Source organism: Urocampus carinirostris, chromosome 13 (assembly GCF_059441175.1).
Source record: "Urocampus carinirostris isolate Australia breed hairy pipefish chromosome 13, RoL_Ucar_1.0, whole genome shotgun sequence".
Classification (NCBI taxonomy): domain Eukaryota; kingdom Metazoa; phylum Chordata; class Actinopteri; order Syngnathiformes; family Syngnathidae; genus Urocampus; species Urocampus carinirostris.
The window spans coordinates 29,032,288-29,051,322 of NC_142361.1; the positions used below are offsets into that span (position 1 = coordinate 29,032,288).

The window sequence follows — 19,035 nt, forward strand, 5'->3', positions numbered from 1 at the left end:
ACACAAACAATAGCCGATATCGACTTCATAAAGAGAACTAGTAGAGGCTGTAAGTGACAATCAGCAAGAGGCCTTTTGTCACTCGGGGAGTCTGTCAGGCTAACGGTTGCACCTGCTGTGCTGTACCATTTTGCAAAAGTGGATGGTCGTTGTGGAGCGACAGGGCAGAGATCCACCGAGGATAGCGTTGACACTTTGGTATTGAATATATCAGGAGATCGTCCCAAGCAAGCACTTAAATCCAAATAGCGTAGTTGGTCTCATTCCTGCTTCTGTCGTTGAGGTCTCATCTTCTCCAGTAATAAGCGCAAGCTCTTGCTGTGAAGGGAACTTGGTGGACTGTTTTATGGACATTTTTATGATAACAGAGTTTGGTTAGAACTCCGGTTTAAAAAACTCCAGCATTCCCCTTCTTCAGTCTTTATCTACTTGCAAATGTTGTGTCGGCGCCCTAGAATCGTTTGTCCGAAGTTTCTATAGAGAAGTGGACCCCTTCAGCCCTGCCGGTGCCTCACAAACTCACCACAGCGTAAAAGCTTCTGGGCCTTTCAGCTTCAGTTCCTTCATCTGTGAAGGTTATCCCCTCAAAGTCTACAAATAAACCCCCAAACTTGCGTCAACCAGAATATTCGGTTGTTCAGTGGCTTATTCTGTTTTAGGTTTCTTAGGTCTTTTTGCTGGGTGAATGATATGTCCAATCAAACCAGAAAAACCCAACAAAATAAGTACAAAGTTGAATTTTATTCGTTGCGTAACGTCAAAGATAATATCTGGCACATTGTTGCTCTGCTACGAGACTTTATTAGCTATAGTTTGTTAGCCTTGATTTGATGAGGGAGAAATTATAGGCAAGTTACAGACAATGCAACCATTTTTACTGCTACGTATTCATGTTTAAATTACACTTTTTATAAATCGGTTGCTCTTGTAATGTATTAATTGAAAGAAGTTATATATGAAAACATGATTTTATAGACACATGATGTGCTTTGTGGCAGCACGGCGGCGCAGTGGTTTGATAGATAGATAGATAGATAGATAGATACTTTATTCATCCCCGCAGGGAAATTCACATTTCCAGCAGCATCCCTGAGCTGAGAACAATACAATAATAAAGCAAAAAGAATACAATATACAAATACCCAATGTGACGTGCAAATGCCCACTGTAGCGTATTGTATAGAATATCTAAATAGTGCTACACAGAATACATGTTGCAATAAAATTCGGTAATATGCAATGTAGGGGGTGTGGCTTAATGTGGGCTTTTACTCTGCCGGGTAGAGTTAAAGAGCCTCATGGCATGAGGAAGAAAATATCTCTTCAGTCCGTCCATTGTACAAAAGACAGTGTGCGGCACAGTTCTAAGGTCTTGGGAACCTCCTATGTGGGTTCAAATCCAGCTACCGGACTTACTGTGCGGAGTTTGTATGTTCTCCTCGTGCTTGCGTGGGTTTCCGCCAGGCACTCTGGTTTCCTCCCACAATCCAAAGACATACATTTCAGGTGGATTGGCCGGTCCAAATTGTCCCTAGGTGTGAATGAGCGAGCGAGTTGTCTGTCCCTGTGTGCCCTGCGATTGGCTGGCAACCAGTTCAGTGTGTCCCCTGCCCACTGCCCGATGATTGCTGGGATGGGCTCCAGCACCCCCGTGACCCTACTGAGGATAAGCGGTGCAGCTGATGAGATGAGATGGGATGAGAGATGATGTGCTTTGTCTATACAGAGAACCAGTGTTGGTTTTTCTTTTATGATGAAAACTGGCGTAATTTTCAATGCAAGCAAATAACACATTTTCAATGTTGAAAATAAATCACTTCTTCTATGGCAGACACTAATGTCATGTTTGTCTTTGCTGAAAAGCAGTACTCTTTTTATTGGGCCAAAATTTGTTTCATCTTCTACACTAAAAACTAGCTTCGATGCCTGGAAACTAATGAGAAAACTAGCATAATTCTAGTGGAAAGCTGATGTCTACTATATGGAAGGCCTAAGGATACCACTTGGGAAAATTTGAAAAACTACTTCCACGTTTTCCCACGTGAGCAAGGATAGTGGAAGTGACTGTTTAAATCTAATTACACCACTAGAACAAGCTACCTTCGCACAATGATCATTTGGGCTTCCGTAGTTCTAAGATCGTAGTGTGTTTCTAGTTATGTAATGTGAGTATTTCTACACCATTAGGTGCTATATAGTATACACAGAAGCTTTGAAAAGACTCAATTAAACCTTATTATTTTTTTATTTGTTATTATTATAGAGATTCGAATCAATTCTGTTACTTGGAATGACCAAAACAACCATCTATCACAGGGGTTGCGACAATTTGGAGTCGTGGGCCGCAGAGCATTAAAACAATTTAGCCACTATGCTGATCCTGGAGACGAATTCAATTTTCTCATTTGTGAGTAAAAACACATGCAGAAAATGTTATATGTCTTTACAATTGTTTTAAGTAGGTTAGTTTGGTTTTGAAATGCTCACAATTAGAACAAAATAACATATCCAGTTCCTGTTTAAGCATTTTAATCTGATATTTAGTTTTATAGTAGTTGTATTTTTAGTAGGATTTTTGCAGTAAGATTTATGTAGTATTTGCATTTTAGTGGTAACTCAGAATTTTTTTGTAATATTTTTATAGTAGAATTTGTGTGATATATATGTAGCATTTTGTAGTATAACTTTAATTGTTATTTGACTGTATTTTTGTAGTAGTATTTTTGTAGTATAACTGTACTTTTATTTTTGTAGTAGCTATTTAGCAGTAATTTCATAGTATTTCCAGAGTTGTATTTTTGTAGTATTTCCATAGTAGAGTTTCTGTAGTATTCTAGTATTTTTGCAGTATTTATGTCACAATATTTTAGTATTTTTTTAGGTATTTTCAAAGTAACATTTCTGTAGTATTTTCATTGTATTTCCATAGTGGAATTTGTGTATGATTTCTTCAGTATTCTTTGTCGTACTGCTGTAGCTGTATTTTCATGGTGACATATTTCTGTAGTAGTATTTTTTATGATGGTATTACTGTATTGGTATTTGTGTAGTATTTTTATAGTATTTTTTTCTGAATAAAAGCAAAATATAATATTAGGTCCCTTTTGAAGCACTACATTTTAAATAACATTGTTTTATTTTGTATGTTTGTTGTAATTCTGTAGTAGTAGTATATTTTTTGTAGACACACAAAGGGATAATGGGGACAGAGTTGGCACCCAAAACATCCATCCATTATCCGCACAGCTTATCCTCAGTAGGGTCATGGGGGTGCTGGAGCCCATCCTTGCTATTTTCAGGCCATGGGCAGGGGACACCCTGAACTGGTTGTCAGCCAGTCGCAGGGCACACAGAGACAGACAATTCACTCACTCACACCTAGGGACAATTTGGACCGGCCAATTAAGCTGACATGCATGTTTTTTAAATGTGGTAGGAAACCGGAGTGCTCCAAGGAAACTGAGTGCTCCAAGTTTGCACAGAGAGAACATGCAAACTCCAAACAGAAAGGTTCAATCTCATGACCTCAGAACTGCACCACCGTGCTGCCCTTTTATGACTATTATATATAAATATTGTCATTATATATTGACCATTTTCGTTTGGCGGGCCGGATGAAAAAGCCGCATTTGGCCCGCGGGCTATAGTCTGCCTACCTTTGATCTATCATGATACGTTACAAGAAACAATTTAAAACAATGTTTTTTTCTTTCCAGATTAAACATTCTTCTTTTTTATATCTGATGGCTACTAAATGACACCTAATAGAGTGATCCTGTTTGAACACATTTCAAAAAAGGCCATTCATTAGAGGGCACGCACACACAGAGAAAATTATGCAGCGATAAGAGAAAGGGAGCGAGGAGGGCGCCGGAGAGGCTTTAATGATTGTTCCCTGCATACAATCAGCTTGACTCTTTTCAAGGGCCATCAATATGTCACAGACAAGACACATCCAACAGATGTAGCTTTTAACATCAAGGTTATCTATTATTGGCATCAATCCACTCGCTGTCTGCTTCTCACATCCTATAACTAATTCCACTTGCCCTGATTCTTTTTATTACCCGCAAGCAAAGCATCAATTCTTCCATTATCTGCACCACCCTTTCCCAGCAGGATCGCGGGGGTGCAGGAGCCCATCCTTGCTATCTTCGGGCAGTGAACAGGGGAAACCCTGAACAGTGGCACAGAGACAGACACCTCACTTGCTTGTTCACACCCTGAGAAAATTTGGGCAGGCCAATTAAACTGACATGCAAAACGGAGTGCCCGGAGGAAAACCCAAACACGCAATGCGAGAACATGCAAATTCCGCACAGGAAGGCTGGTAGCTGGATTTAAACCCGTGACCTCAGAACTGCGCCCCGGACACGCTAACCACTCAGCTTCCGTGACTTGTCTGTCTCTGTGTGCCCTGCAACTGGCTGGCAACCAAGTCAGGGTGTCGCTTGCCCGCTGATGAGATGGGCTCCAGCACCGGCGCTACTCCAGTGAGGATAAACCATCCAAAAAATGGATGGTCTTGCATACAGCTACAAAGGTTAAACTATATGTGAAAAAAATGCCGAAGTGGACTCTGCACTTTGAGTTTTGCTGACTCATGTTTTTTTCTTAAAACATTCCACTCTCCCAGGCCAGAACGCCATTGAATATCAACACCATCTTTTACAGGAAGTCATATAGGTTACCCCAAGTGTGAAAATTGGCTAGTAAAAGCTGACTGCATTTTTTGTTTCTCTAAATCAGCAGCTTTCGTAGAAAGACATTCTACTCTCTTAGAGCAGAACAAATTTGCCTGGATCACAGTATTTTACAAGCAATCAGGTAGGTTACTTTAGAGGTTAAAGAGAAATGCCACCCAAAAATGGTTTTGCATCTCAACGCGCAGCCGCTTCAGTTTCTCCCGCATTCTTTCCCTCTTTTGGCCAATTTCCATAACTTTATTTCTACAGTTTGGCCACCTAGCCAACAATTCCATCGGTGCTATTTATCAGGGCGAGGAACGAGCAACGGGGAGCACGGGGTTGCAATTAACAAGGCAATTACACTTCTCATATTATCTCTAAGGAGTGACAAAATACTAGCATGCATGTGGGGGTGCTCATACGGGGGTGAATTGGGGAGGGGGGGTACGAGCTTTCTGCAAGAGTGACTTACGAGCACGAGGTGTGCTTCGCTGTGAGCCGCCGCTATTATTGTGGTCGACATCCATCTTTAGTAACCCTTTTATCTGTTCAACCCAACGTCATGAGACAAAGTCGGCACCTACCCGCTACTCAGAGGGGGAAGGCGGTGTTTTTCGGAGGGCTAGTAGATAAATAACCCCTCTGTGTGCCATAACCCAACAGCCGTTGGACTGTGATGTAGCTTGTTATTGCACGCAAAGCGCTTCTCTCCCTCGAATGTATTGTTTCTGTTTTTCATTTCACGGATGAGAGACAGAGAGGTAAATCAGATGACCAATGAAATCAATTATTCACTTCAAAAAAACAGTAAAAGGAGACTAAAGCTGGTGAACACACTCCAGATGTGTGCCTGCCATGTGCTACACAGCTGCTTCCCGCTTCTACATAATATGTATTAGGTTAATGGGCCACTAATTCCTGAAATATAGAACAGTCTGTAACCAGGAATGGGAAATAACTGAATACGAAATAACTGAATACATGTAAGGGTGTTACGTAATTAAGATACAAAAAATATCTTCTTTTCCTTTACAGTTACAGAAAAAAAAGACGTAATCAAATTACAGTTAGTTGTTGTTCAAAACAGCTATACGATCACTGTTTTTTTGTCATGTTTGAGGATGTGTTACATAGCCTAGTAATTTTGAATATTGCTAACAGGTTTGGCATCCCTGCGGCACAGCAGCGCAGTGGTTAGTGCATATGCGATGCAGTTCTGAGGTCATGAACCTTTCTGTGTGTAGTTTGCTTGTTCTCCCCGTGCTTGCGTGGGTTTCCTCCCACATTCCAAAACATGCGTTTGAGGTTAATTGGCCGGTCCAAATTGTCCCTAGCTGTGAATGAGCGAGTGAGTTGTTTGTCTCTGTGTGGCCTGCGACTGGCTAGCAACCGGTTCAGGGTGTCCCCTGCCCACTGCCCTCTGCCCGAAGACAGCTGTGATGGGCTTCAGCACCTCGGGACCCTACTGAGGATAAGGGGTGCAGATAATGGATGGGTGAGTTTGGCATCCCCACAGTGAAACATGAGCTTTGACACAAGACATACCAGAGCTTGTTGGAAATGGTTTGTTTAAAAGAATTGTCGGTTCTTATTGTCCTATTAATGTACTAAAACAGAGCATGTCTTGTAATCCATGTGGCAGAGAAAGTTTTTTTTTGCTTAATAAACTATACGTCTTGGTTAAAATTTGAGCACTAATCCGAAAATGTAAAATAGCATTAAAAAAAAAAATAATGTGCCAGAATATTCTTAAAATAACATGTTACAATGAGCAGATTTTTCAATTTAGTATTATCAAATGATTTATTCATCCATCTAATCATCTGTCTAGACATTCGTCTGTCCATCTATCGGTCTGTCTGCCCGTCTATTGCTCCATACGTCCTTATGTCCGTCCGTCTATGTAATTTATTCCTAAATTTGAACCGAAGTAAGTATAAATACTTACTTACTTACAAAAAACCCACAAATTTGCATAGTGCAATTTTTGGCAAATATTTTTGAGTTAACTCTGTTGACTGAAGAGCATCATGAGGTGCACGTTGTCATTTTAATGAGGTGCACACACCACTGTGGCGCACTCCGTCATTTTGACAGCCGAGGTGACATCCACCCCCTCGCGGGGCAAATAAACTAATAAGTGCAACTTTGTGACGTAAAATGACGTTTACCATTCTGCAATAAAAAAATCTCAAGTGCGTTTCAGTTTTCCCTCGCTGTATCACAGTTCACTTTTTGAGGTTCTGACACTGGGGGATTTGCATAGTGTATTGTGTTCTGCAGAAGACAACCCAAAGCTAATGAAATCAAGGGGGCAGGTCGCAGAGGGTTCTGTGAGTGTGTGTCTAATGTGTTTGGTGGATGGTACGGTCCGTGTGTGCAACTGTGATAAGCTGGTGTATGCTTTCTGTCAAACAGCTGGGCGGGCGTACAACTCAATGTGTCCACTAAAAACAAACTGTGAAGCATGGCAACAGCTAGTATTTTAGCGGCTTGTTACAATGAAAAGAAATTCATCATTTAAATCGGACTGTGAGGAAAGTCAGAAGAGCGCAAATAAATGCTGATTACCTTTGGGTGTTCCGTGGATTGTTATCGGATCCGGGAAGAGACGCAGGCAGCATCGGAAGGCAAAAGCAAGGCCACAAGTCCAGACTACTGCTGTGGCTACGTAACAAGCCACACAAACCACCCCTGCTAAGCCTGTATCTCACCAGCTCCAGATCCATTACCCTTAAAACGTATAGGCTGGGGCTACAACTAGTGGGAAACCGCTACATCCGTGACTGTTGTATTTAAATAACCACGGAGACCTGACTCACTCCAAGTATCCCCTATGCTATTTGCAGCTAGCTGCCCAGTCTGCATCACTTTCCTACACTGAAAGGAGAAACCCTTCAATTTCAAATACAATTCTGTTTAATGTGCTTTTATTTTGTTACAGTTGTATGGATTGTATGTGACTGATATCTAATAGATAATTAAATGGTTTTACTTCGTGGGTTTTGACTATCGCTGGATTTTTTGGTAACGTTACCCCGCAAAAAAACAATGTATTATTGTATACCCAAATAGCCATGGTATTGATACCCGTCCGGTGCAAGAACCCACCTCAGGACAGTTCTTTTCCAGGCTGTTTACTGCAGCCGCTGCATGTTCTCAACTTGAGCGTATTGATTAGACTTTTAAATAGCTGCCATATAACCCTGGGACATCAGGGAGATTAATTTGCGTCAATGTTCATCTGTAATTCATTAGCCATTTATACTCTCCACAGCCACATGGGCTATCAAGGAAATGTGGGCCATTTTTCACTCAGCAGAAGCCCTGTGAGAGGGCGGAGAGGGAGGGGGCAGGAAACTGAGGCTTTGCCTACATTAGAGGAACAAATGCCAAGACATGCAGGATAATAACACTGACACACTGAAGATTTTAGGAACGTAGGATTACAGGTGTGTGAGTGTCAGTCCGGGACAGAATGCTTCAGGTGGTAGTAGCTTGAAAGCTATTTTAGGAAGCGTTTTACAATCCCAACTATCTTAACTAGGAATAAAAACCCATTTAGTTCCTATATATATCAAGTCAAGTCGTTTATTTGAACATCCCTTAATCACAAGTAGTCTCAAAAGGCTGCACAGACAATAGATCATTGCAAACTACAGACTATAATTACACCATGCCCTGTGCTAGGGCAAGGAAAAACTCAAAACGCTCAACATGAGGACAATGAAGAAACCTTGAGAAGGGTCCGCACATGTGGTATTTACATGTTTTCTTTTCCATTTTTTTTAGCAGTTTCGGGGTTGGGTAGATTTGGTTCAGGATTCCATTTTTAGTCAGTGTTAATTAGAATTACAATTAGCTTGAGAGCCATTAGCCGCTGCACCCATGTGCTCTGCCATCTTGCAATTTATATATCGGTTCATTCATTCATGTTTTTATTAATTTCAGGCGGTTACGTCCTAAATCTACACATGTAAATATCACGCCAATGCATTACAGAATGTTTGAAAGGGAGTGGGGCAAAGGAAACATTAAATCCCACCCCTTTTTTCATATATACCAAACTTAAAATAAATTAAGTTTCCTACCACTTGCGTTGAAATGATATTCCCAGCAGGTGCGAAAAGAGTTGAAGAGCTCACAGGCAACTCATAGACAACAAATAATAGTTTTGTAACAGAAAGAAAACGATAAGAACTGTGTTACTCCAAGTAACAGACATAATATTGCATAGTAATGCATAGATATGTGCGTGTATATATATATATATATATATATATATATATATATATATCTCTCATCTCATTAGCCGTACCGCTTATCCTCATTAGGGTCGCAGGGGGGGGCTGGAGCCCATCCCAGCCATCTCCGGGCAGTGGGCAGGGGACACCCTGAACTGGTTGCCAGCCAATCGCAGAGCACACAGGGACAGACAACTCATTCGCTCATTCACACCTTGGGACAATTTGAACCAGCCAATTCACCTGAAATGTGCATGTTTTTGGAATGTGGGAGGAAACCGGAGTGCCCGGAGGAAAGCCACGCAAGCACATGTATATGTACATGTGTGTATAAGTACATATACCTGTATAATGTGTGTCTGTGTATTTTGTTTGACTGTTTGTTTGGGTATGTATAGCAAAAATCCCAACAAGGCAAGGCTGACAAGCCTGGTAAATTGAGGCTACTGTTTGGTCAATGGACTTTTGTTAGGTCCTCTTCCTTCTTGCATTGTATGACTAATTTCCAGTCGCACTATACATTAGAGTTTTAGCTTTAAAGCTTTAACTTTGAAAGGGTGAGCTACACTGGATTTGTAATTTATACTATTAAGGAATGTAGAGACATATACACTGCAACAGCAAATGCCATGTCTTCTGAGAAGTTGTTGGTTGTATTGTTTGATATATTGAGGTATATACTTCAGAAGAATATTTTTTGCACGTTTCTCAAGACAGAATTCTCAATAAACGGTTGTACATCAAGAGAGTAAACATAATCCGTTTAAAATATCATCCGTGCTATGTAACACAGAAACAGGTATGCTTTTTAACGTTGTACCATGACACTCCATCGTGATCATTTAACCAAATGGCCATAATCAAAATCTTTAAATAGACGGGTGCTTTATTCACTGATGGCTGAATTACAGTCATGGACAGATAAACGCCCATTCGTCGCTGTACTTCCAACCGGGGAAGACATGAAAGGAAATTGAATTCCAGGGCACATAAATTTTGAAGTATGATATTGCTGTTGGTTGTCTGTTGGAGGTGGAAAGAGGTTCTAATAAAAAGGGGGTGGGGGAACGGGGAAATTAATTTTAGTGACATTTATTCCACACGGAGCCTGAAGAGAACAGTGGTTACAGTAGCTCTGTTGCGCCGAGATAAGACCGAGGCGCTTTCACCAGATTAGAAAGTTTGCTCAGAGCGTCTTTCGGCAACCCTCGACGAAACAAAAAAAAAAACAATTACAAAAATCTCCTGTCAGCGCCACAATGACAAGACGATTACTTAGCGCGCCAGTCAGCTAATGACATTGTCTTACCCTTAAGGGCGCAAAGAGACACTAATGACGCCACTAATCACTGGCGCTCATTTTCTCCGTCAACATATGAATCCCGCGTCGGCGTGACGCTGATGGATCACGTTCTTCATTAGGTTCTAGATTCTAATGAAAAGAAACGTGAGCAGATAAAATGTTTTGAACCTCTGACCAGGATGGTTTAGGTGGGGAAGCGAAAACAGCAATTAGAGCTTATGTGGCGCTCGGTTAATAATCGCCGGTGGTGAGTCACTCCGTGAAGGTTTAATCACCGGGATGGGATTCAATAACAAAAGACCGCGGTATTAATCACGAGAGAGCGATAACTTGGCTGTTCATCTCTTTGACATTGGAGGAAGGGATGAATTAATGATGCTCTCTATCTGAACACATTAAATAATAATTATCAGGCAAAACAGCATGAAAAGGACTGCGTAATGAACCCCGTTGTCAGGTCAATTACAAGCGCATAAAAGTCTTCAAAGGAAGGTACCTTGTACGTCCGCGGCCACGACACAAGGACATAAGCATCCCGGAAGAGGATTTGGCAGAAAGGGACAACTAGAGAGTTTTTGGAGACTCTGTAATCACAGCAAGTTGTTGTTTGAAGAAAATATGTCAATTGCAAAGTGTCGCGTAAAATAAACGACAAATGTGAAAAAATAAGACAAGACAGCTAAATAACATGCAATTAGTTTGTTTTTATATATCGCTCTGTAATTTGGCAACGTGAAATGTTGATGTATATATATATATATATATATATATATATATATATATATATATATATACATATACAGTGGGACCTCGGTTATCGCGGTTAATGGGTACCAAAACCACCCTCGATAAGTGAAAATCCGCAAAGTAGCGGCGCACCTTAAAAAATGCTTAAAAAAAAAAAACTTTTTTTTTCTTTTCTTTTTTAAATTATTTTATTTTATTATTATTATTTTTGGGACCTGCGAAGCTCTGAACCCGCGAACATGGAAGCACGAAGTAGCGACACCCCTTCAACAATGCTGAAAAAAAAAGAATTTTTTTAATTATTATTATTTTTTAGGCCCGCGTAGCTCTGAATCCGCGAACGTCGAAGCACGAAGTAACGAGGTCCCACTGTACACACACACACACATATATATATATATATATATATATATATATATATATATATATATATATATTCACTGAAACACATGTGTTTTTGCCATGTTTTTCCTACAGAATGCATGTCATTTTCCATTATCAAATATTTTAAAAAAGGACCAATGACCTATAATGGAATGCTGTAGAGTCGGATGGGGCTCCAGAGCTGCTTGTTGATGACCCCCTGTCTATATTGTATAAGAATATGGATTGGCTGGTCCCTGGCCTTGTGTAAAGCCGTGTAAAGTCATGAAAAGTGTCGAAAATGCATGAATCTGTTAAAAAAGGGAAATTTTGTATTATGTAGTGCCTCCTAATGGTAAAAATAACTATTAAAAAAAAACAAAAAACATGGAATTGGATTATGAGCAAAAGTACATGAACTATCATATACATGTAAATACTCAGCCATTTTGTATTTATATTACATAACATGAGGCTCACATAGAGAAATCTGGCATTCTTGACAATAAACAGCAACTTGAGGTGAGGTTTGAGTCTGCTGAGGCACAGTCAGAGGTATGAACAAAATAATCCAACATCTTATTTATTGTTTGATTGGCAGAGCAAGCGCATATCAATTAATAGACCACTTGAAATTTGTCCCTCTCCCACAGTCACTTAGGATTGGTGGGGTCATGTTTGTCGTAAATATTGATTTCAAAACAAGGCTTTTTAAGAAAAGTTAAAAATAAAAAAAAAATTCACACAATACTGAAAACAAGAGGGGTACGGATGTAAATAGGGGAGTGTGCTATGTTTGCAGCGACTCGCCCACCTCCACTACTCACCCAATCAATTTGGTGAGGGTGCTTGGTTGGCTTTTTCATGTGTTTAGTTTTTGTGGGTTTTCATCGTAAAGTGTCTCAACAGTGAACATAGATTGTTTAATGAGCTCCCATATTAAGGATTCCATCTAGACATACAGCCAAATAAGTGTCTGCTGGTGTAACACCGAGTATAAACTGCATTTGAAACTTTACCCTCTATATTTTGGAACAAACACACTATTGTATTGCTTCTTTGGATACTCAGGAATTGAAAAGCCACAGAGAAGGTTATTTTGTCCCCTATGTCCGAGCCAGATGTACTCATGAAAACAGCCATATTTGACCCGTGAGTCATATATTCCCGATTCCTCCACTATACTATTTAGAATACTTATGTTTCCAAAATGACAGGTAAGGTCCAGTCATCCCTGACATCAAATAACTGAAGAGTAACACTGACCTAAGGGTTTTTACCCCGTCCAAAAAATGTTTTTGTTAGCACGTCTGTGTTAGCATTTTGCTCAAAAGGGAAGTTATTATTTTGTGGTGGGCTAAGATTCAAACTCATCCTCTTGTTCATCATTTAGCAACCTGCCCACTTCCATTGTCAAGAGATGCTAAACACATTAGTAACTTCTCCTAGGAGCAGCGCGCCCCTCCCCATCCCCGCTATCAGAATCATCTCCGAGTCAGCCCTGACGCCTGCAAGACAGTTTCCACCGGGGGCTGGCGTTCCCCAACCCACCCGGGTGACAGGCCATCCGGACGGTGATCGGACGTGACGCGGTAGAGAGAAGGGCAACGGAAATGTGAGATGGCAGAGCGAGAGGAGGGCGGGTAGGCCGTGCCGGGGCCCTCGTGGCGTACGGCACGCGCCCATCAACACGGTTGAGCGTTAGCCGAGAGCTACTTGTCACAATGACGCAAGGACGGAATCACTCACGTCAAGGCTTCATCTGACTGGAAGATATCAATCTCACTGTCCTAATCCGAGAGGACACGCTAAAATACCCTTTAATATTGGCATTGCCGGCTTCCGTCCTCCATCCTCGGAGCAGAAAATGCGCCGTGGTTTTGAGCCCACTTGTTTTCACATGCCATTACCTCCGTCTCTAGCGCTGACGGTCAAATTATAATGGAGCAAATGATATTTATCATGGAGACAGCGCAAGGAACGTAATGTAGATAGGAACAATATCTGACAAGGTCAAATGGTCCGACAAGGTCATCTCTTTCATTCCGGGTTGAAATTGATGAAAGGATTTTTGTCCTCAATAATCAGCGCACATTCCGCCAGACGTAAAGATACTTAATTAATCATTAATTAAATGTAGTATTTGAAAAAATACAATTGATAAAAAGCAAACTTAAATAATTTTAAATATCACCTACGTTCATTGTTGATGTTGACTATGTTTCGTGAATTGTTACCCCAGCAATAACTATTGCTACCTGGTAGTGTGGCCCCTTTACTCTTATTTTTCACATGCTGATGTTTTTAGGTTTTTCCTTGTCCGCATGGCGCTTTCAGATCAGGGGATGGTGTAATTGTAGCCTGTGCAGTCCTTTGAGACATTTTGTGATTAAGCGACATACAAATACATGTGACTTGACTTGAATTATACCAATAAATAACAATCATTAATTATAAAAATAATAGCTTCGATAGAGTCATAGGCAAGTAGTAAGTAGGCAAGCAGGCAGGTAAGAATGTAGGTTGGTACATAGGTAGGTACTGTAAGTTAGTACGAAGTTTGGTAGGTAAGTAAGTGGGTAAGATGGTAAGTAAGTAATGTAAATCGCAGACACTTTTGTGGATCTGGAAAATAAATGATTCACACTGGTTTTCTTATTGTAATTGTACTGGAGAAATTGGAAAATAAGCTTTGAAGGTCCTCTAATTTGGCCATGAAAAGGGTGCACGAAGCCTGCATTTTATATTTTACGTACACCGTATTTTTAAAATGTAACCATACATCGAGGCAGTATATTGACAGAGTTATTATATGTAGTTACTAGCGTTGCACATTATGCTAGCGCAAAGTAATCGAACCATGAATAGTCCTTGGCAGCCCCCAACAAAACCAGACACCCAAGACGGATGACTCCACTGCATCCCTTAGATTATTAATTGATAAGGCATATCCACTCTTCACACAGAGAGATGAAGCTATGAGGTCATGATTAACTGCTGATCCGTCTCACCTCATGAGAGATGATTTTTCTCCCTTCCCCCTTCCCCGCCTCCCGCATGACACTCTTCGGACTGTCCTCGGCCTCTCTCGCGTCCCCTGACAGGCGGCATAATAATGCTCGTACATCATGGCCCCCGAAAAGTCCAATAACCTAAATCTCCGCTCGCCGCACACCCAGGGACTCAATTACTTTATTGACATGTAATCTTCATAAGGGGAGAAATATTGAGCATGTAAGGTCAGCTGGTTATGAAGACATATTATCATATTATCTGCATGAGGGTTGTAGGGGCTCAGACCTGACAAAGCTAATTATAATGGTACATGTTTCAGAGCTCAGAGCGTATTATGCGCTTGACTGCTCGCTTGAGTCACAGCTGAGGTATGGCCGAGACAGTGGATGAGATCTCAGGACTAATAGGGCCAGGATGTCTTCTAAGGGCACGGGAATTAATGAAGCCAAATATTATCGACTGCACATCGCCGCATTAAGATCGGCTATTTGTCAGCTCTGCCTTATCACAAGCTAGTGGCTTCTGGGTTTTGGCCGAATGACTTATATGAAAAGAGGCTAATGATAGTTACGTCTTATCAACTGTTTTTACAACGCGCGTGACTTGACAATGAGCAGAAAAACACGTTTGATTTTCAGATAATCCGCATTTTACTGAAGAATCATCATATGTGATTTCATTGCTAAAATCTGAGATTATAGCTCCTAATGCTAGCTGGTGCTTTGGCGGAGCTAGCGGCTAAAGCTACCACATAATACTAGTGTTCAAAGAATTAAGTTCTTGAATAGATTAAATAGTTTATTAAAAGTTCTGTGTTAGACATTTTTCCGACATATCAGCTTCCATGTCAGCAAATACTAGCAACAGCTTTGATGAAGTTAGCAGCAAATTATAGTGGATAAAACTAACAGCTAATGCTAGTGATGTCCCTGAATAAATGTAATAATCTATTTAAAAAGTCCATATTAAAACTTTTGAAATAAAACAAGATACAAATCCTCATAACGCCCACGCCTTCAAAAAACTTACAGGTTTTCTTCATTTTTAGAATATTCTCACTGTTAAGCTGAAAAGCCCCATAACAAAAAAGTTGTTTTTAAACATATTTGAATAATAATAAGAAATAAACTGAATTTCATTTTGAGAAAAAAAACACATTTACATTTAAATATCATTATATGTGTCACCTCTGAGACTCTAGCCTCTGATGCTAGGTTCATTGGGGAAGCCAGCTGTTAATGTGAGTAGATAATACTACCCTTAGCCACTAGATTCTAACTATGCTAGTGGACTTCTCTGAATAAATTCAATAGGTTTTTTAAAAGTTCATATTTGACATTTTGCCAACATATCAGCTTCGGAGTCAGTAAACCTGTAAAGTATCCTTGTTTGTAGCCCTTAATGCAAGCATTTCTGATTCTGGAAGCTAATGCTAGCTACCAATGCCAGCGGTTACTTCTTTATAGGGGTTATTATAGTTTAAAAGTACATATTAAAACATACAAAATAATCAAAGATACAAAGATCAACGACCACTTACAAATAACTAATAAGATGTTTTTAATTTTAAATGACCTTCAATGTTCTGCTAAAAGACCCCTGCCCCCCAAAAAACAAAAGGTTTTTCAGCACATTTGAATTAATTAGGTTTGCTTCTAAAACGATCCACATTTCGCTGACAAATCAGCTTCTGCGTCAGCAACACAAAGCCGTTAATGCTAGTAGCTGCACTAGCTTGTTGCCGATGCTAGTCGGTAATGCTATTGGCTGCTTCGGGATAAAATTAAATATGTTGTGTATAATAATTTTGCATTATCTGGGGAGGGAACAAAAAAACGAGATATTGCCGATGCCTATGACAAAAATGATACAAAATATTCTAAATGTTATGCTACGAAAGATTATATACCATTACTAGATCATATGAATTCCAGTAAGAATGATAGGTACAAGACTAAGGAATATTTATCTCATATTTGTATTTGAATGTGTTTTTCATGCAAACATTAACTGCAATCATGATTTGCATCGCTTTGCACCTGAGAAGGTTCGAGAGTAAAACCTTAAAGCTTGAAGGACATATGGTCATTATCACCAAGGTTATCTTAATATCATCCTTCCGAGCTATGCGCTTAAAACCTACCGCCCGCTACATATGGCAAAGCAGAAGAGATAATGCAACATATATTTCCTGACCGAGGCACGGAGGCTCGGGACAAAAGACTATATAGAGTTTAGCCAGAATCATACAGGGAGGGCAAAGGGCAAGAAACTAACAGTCGGCTAGCCCGAAGACATTACATCTCAGGGTCAGGAGGTACAAATAAAGAAGAGCACTGCTAGACATGCGAACGGCACACTTCGTCGGATAGTACGCCCTCCTCCCTTGCCTTTGTTTTCCGACCGCCTCGTTCCCTAACTCGCAGGAAAAATGCCCGAGATGGTGTTGCGTGGTTGTCGGTGCCAAAGGTTGCGTTAACACTTGCTAATGGTGTCAAACTGACACATATTATAGCTTTCTTGTCAGGATCCACAGGCACACATGCTTTGTTTTAACAGCTCAAGCTTTTTGTTTACAGGCTTTTGCAAAATTCTTAACCGTATGCTTGATAAATAATAAAAGCTCCATACAAACTCTTCTTTCAATGAGCTATGACACAGTCTTTTCTCTTTAACTGAAGGGTGGATGTCAACATGGATGAATTTCCTGCGGGAGGAAAAGGAATCGAGGAAACACACATGTGTTTTTGACCAAAAATGACCCAGTCAATCCGTTTATTTGCACCGCAGTGACACAGCACGCCAGCTAACATTCACAAATCAAACAATGACAGTGAAATAAGTTGTCGTGACAGAGAAACCTGCTCCTTAATCGGTGGAATCGGAGTGACAGGCTAAAAGGTTATTCTGGGTTCGCTAGCATTTTCGGTGACCTCACTCGTCAGTGGTAAACCCGTGGAAACCTGAAAAGACACACAAGGTCTTGGAACCCAGGCAACCATTTGTATTTTCACTACTGAGATGCTCGTTTGTTGAATATAATCGGCCTTTAAGGTTCTAAAGGTACAAGTTGACCCAAACAACACGGCACGGAGGTCTGAATCTTGAGTTAAATCCCATCGTGCGCAATAATTTCTGTCTTCTTTACAAGCAGTGGATCTAAACAAGGCTTTCACGCAGCTCACTGCAATGAATAATCCAGACGGCACGTAATGTGAGCGGCGCTGATATTCTGACAACGGTTTGTGCTCACACGTCACCACTTAGTGTCTCCCAATTGTATATTGATGTCAGGGCAGCTGACAATAAATCAGCGCAGTCAGCGAGCGAGCAAGTGAGAAAACAGTTTAGACAATGGCCCGATGGAGCTTAGAGTAATTGACAGATGAGTCCGACTCTTTCCGCCAGAGTAGCTTTGCAGCACACGGGACACCTGGGAACCAGTGTTTGTGCAGGTGTGCAACCCAAACAAGGCCAGACAACCAGTATTTACGATCGGGTCTTCAGAATCGGATGACAAATGCAAACTAGTGATTATAGACAACTCTTTCTCCAGTCAGGAGATTGTTTGGTGTGATTGCCTACAGAAATAAACTACTTAAGCAAATTGTTTTGAAAATGAAGGATCATTTTTGCTATGAGAAGTTAAATCAACAGGGAAAGGTGTTTGTATGAGTCTTGAGCTGCATCAAGTCCAAAACATTAGCAAGTTCAAAATATCTATCAATGGTTTGTAAACAATGGTTATTAGATGCAAGTACAGGATTAAAAGGCAGACTCACCCACACACTATTTGGTCAGGAGATCAGAAGGCTGACAAAGAGTCACACCATTGTTCACATTTGTACACATTGGCATGTATAATTAGATAGAAGATCTTTGACACCTGACCTTCCCTGCATTTATTTCCCTCAATTTTTGCATTGCAGATTTGGTCTCAATTCTACAGAAAGCATAGTAGTTAGGTTAAGAATCAAGGGCCAGTATGTCCCTTTTTCACAAAGTCCTCCCTAGCTTATCCCTTATCCGAACTACATGGTGCTACCATGTAAAGGGAGCTATGGAAGAGTAAAATACTGTTATTTTTTACTGTGGTTCATTGAAAGAAATATTCAGTAAAGGATATTTAATTGCTATTCAGCTAGTATCTTAAGAGGACAAACAAATTGATATTTTTACCTGCTGTTTGAAATTTTGTCATACTTTCAAACTTAATATAGCAGGAAGCCCATTTAAGCGAATATTAGCATTGTCAAAGCTTACGCTTGCTAATTCAGCATGCTAATCATTGCAGCTATAAATAAATGAAAAAAAAAACAAATAAAAAAGCCAAGACTGATATTACAGCCCACCTGCTTCTGAATTATGTTGTTTTCTTATTTCCTTTATTAGCTATGACCCATTGTTTGTTGTTTGTTTATATCACTAGAATAGGGTGACATGCATTCCCAATTCTAGAATATTCGTTGACCTTAGGCTTGAAATAAATGGTCAAGCCGTGGGGAATAAACGGGACAAAAGAAGTAGGGAAATGTGTAGATGATGCGACTGGCCCTTAAAAGTCCCAGGATTTAGATGTCTACCAAAGTTTCTAGAAAAACGGGTCTTCAGATTGCACAAAACCTCAAATGTAAAAGACTAATTTTGCAAAATGACTGAAACCCCCCCATAAATC

The 19,035-nt window shown here is 40.3% G+C and overlaps 2 protein-coding genes across 5 annotated transcripts in view; one reads left to right on the forward strand and one right to left on the reverse strand.

Moving 5' to 3' along the window:
* The window catches only part of LOC148354264 (uncharacterized), a 109,807-nt gene that overhangs the window by 19,509 nt on the left and 71,263 nt on the right, over positions 1-19,035 (forward strand). The window lies entirely within an intron of this gene.
* Positions 1-19,035, reverse strand: part of lrmda (leucine rich melanocyte differentiation associated) — a 451,150-nt gene that overhangs the window by 7,404 nt on the left and 424,711 nt on the right. The window lies entirely within an intron of this gene.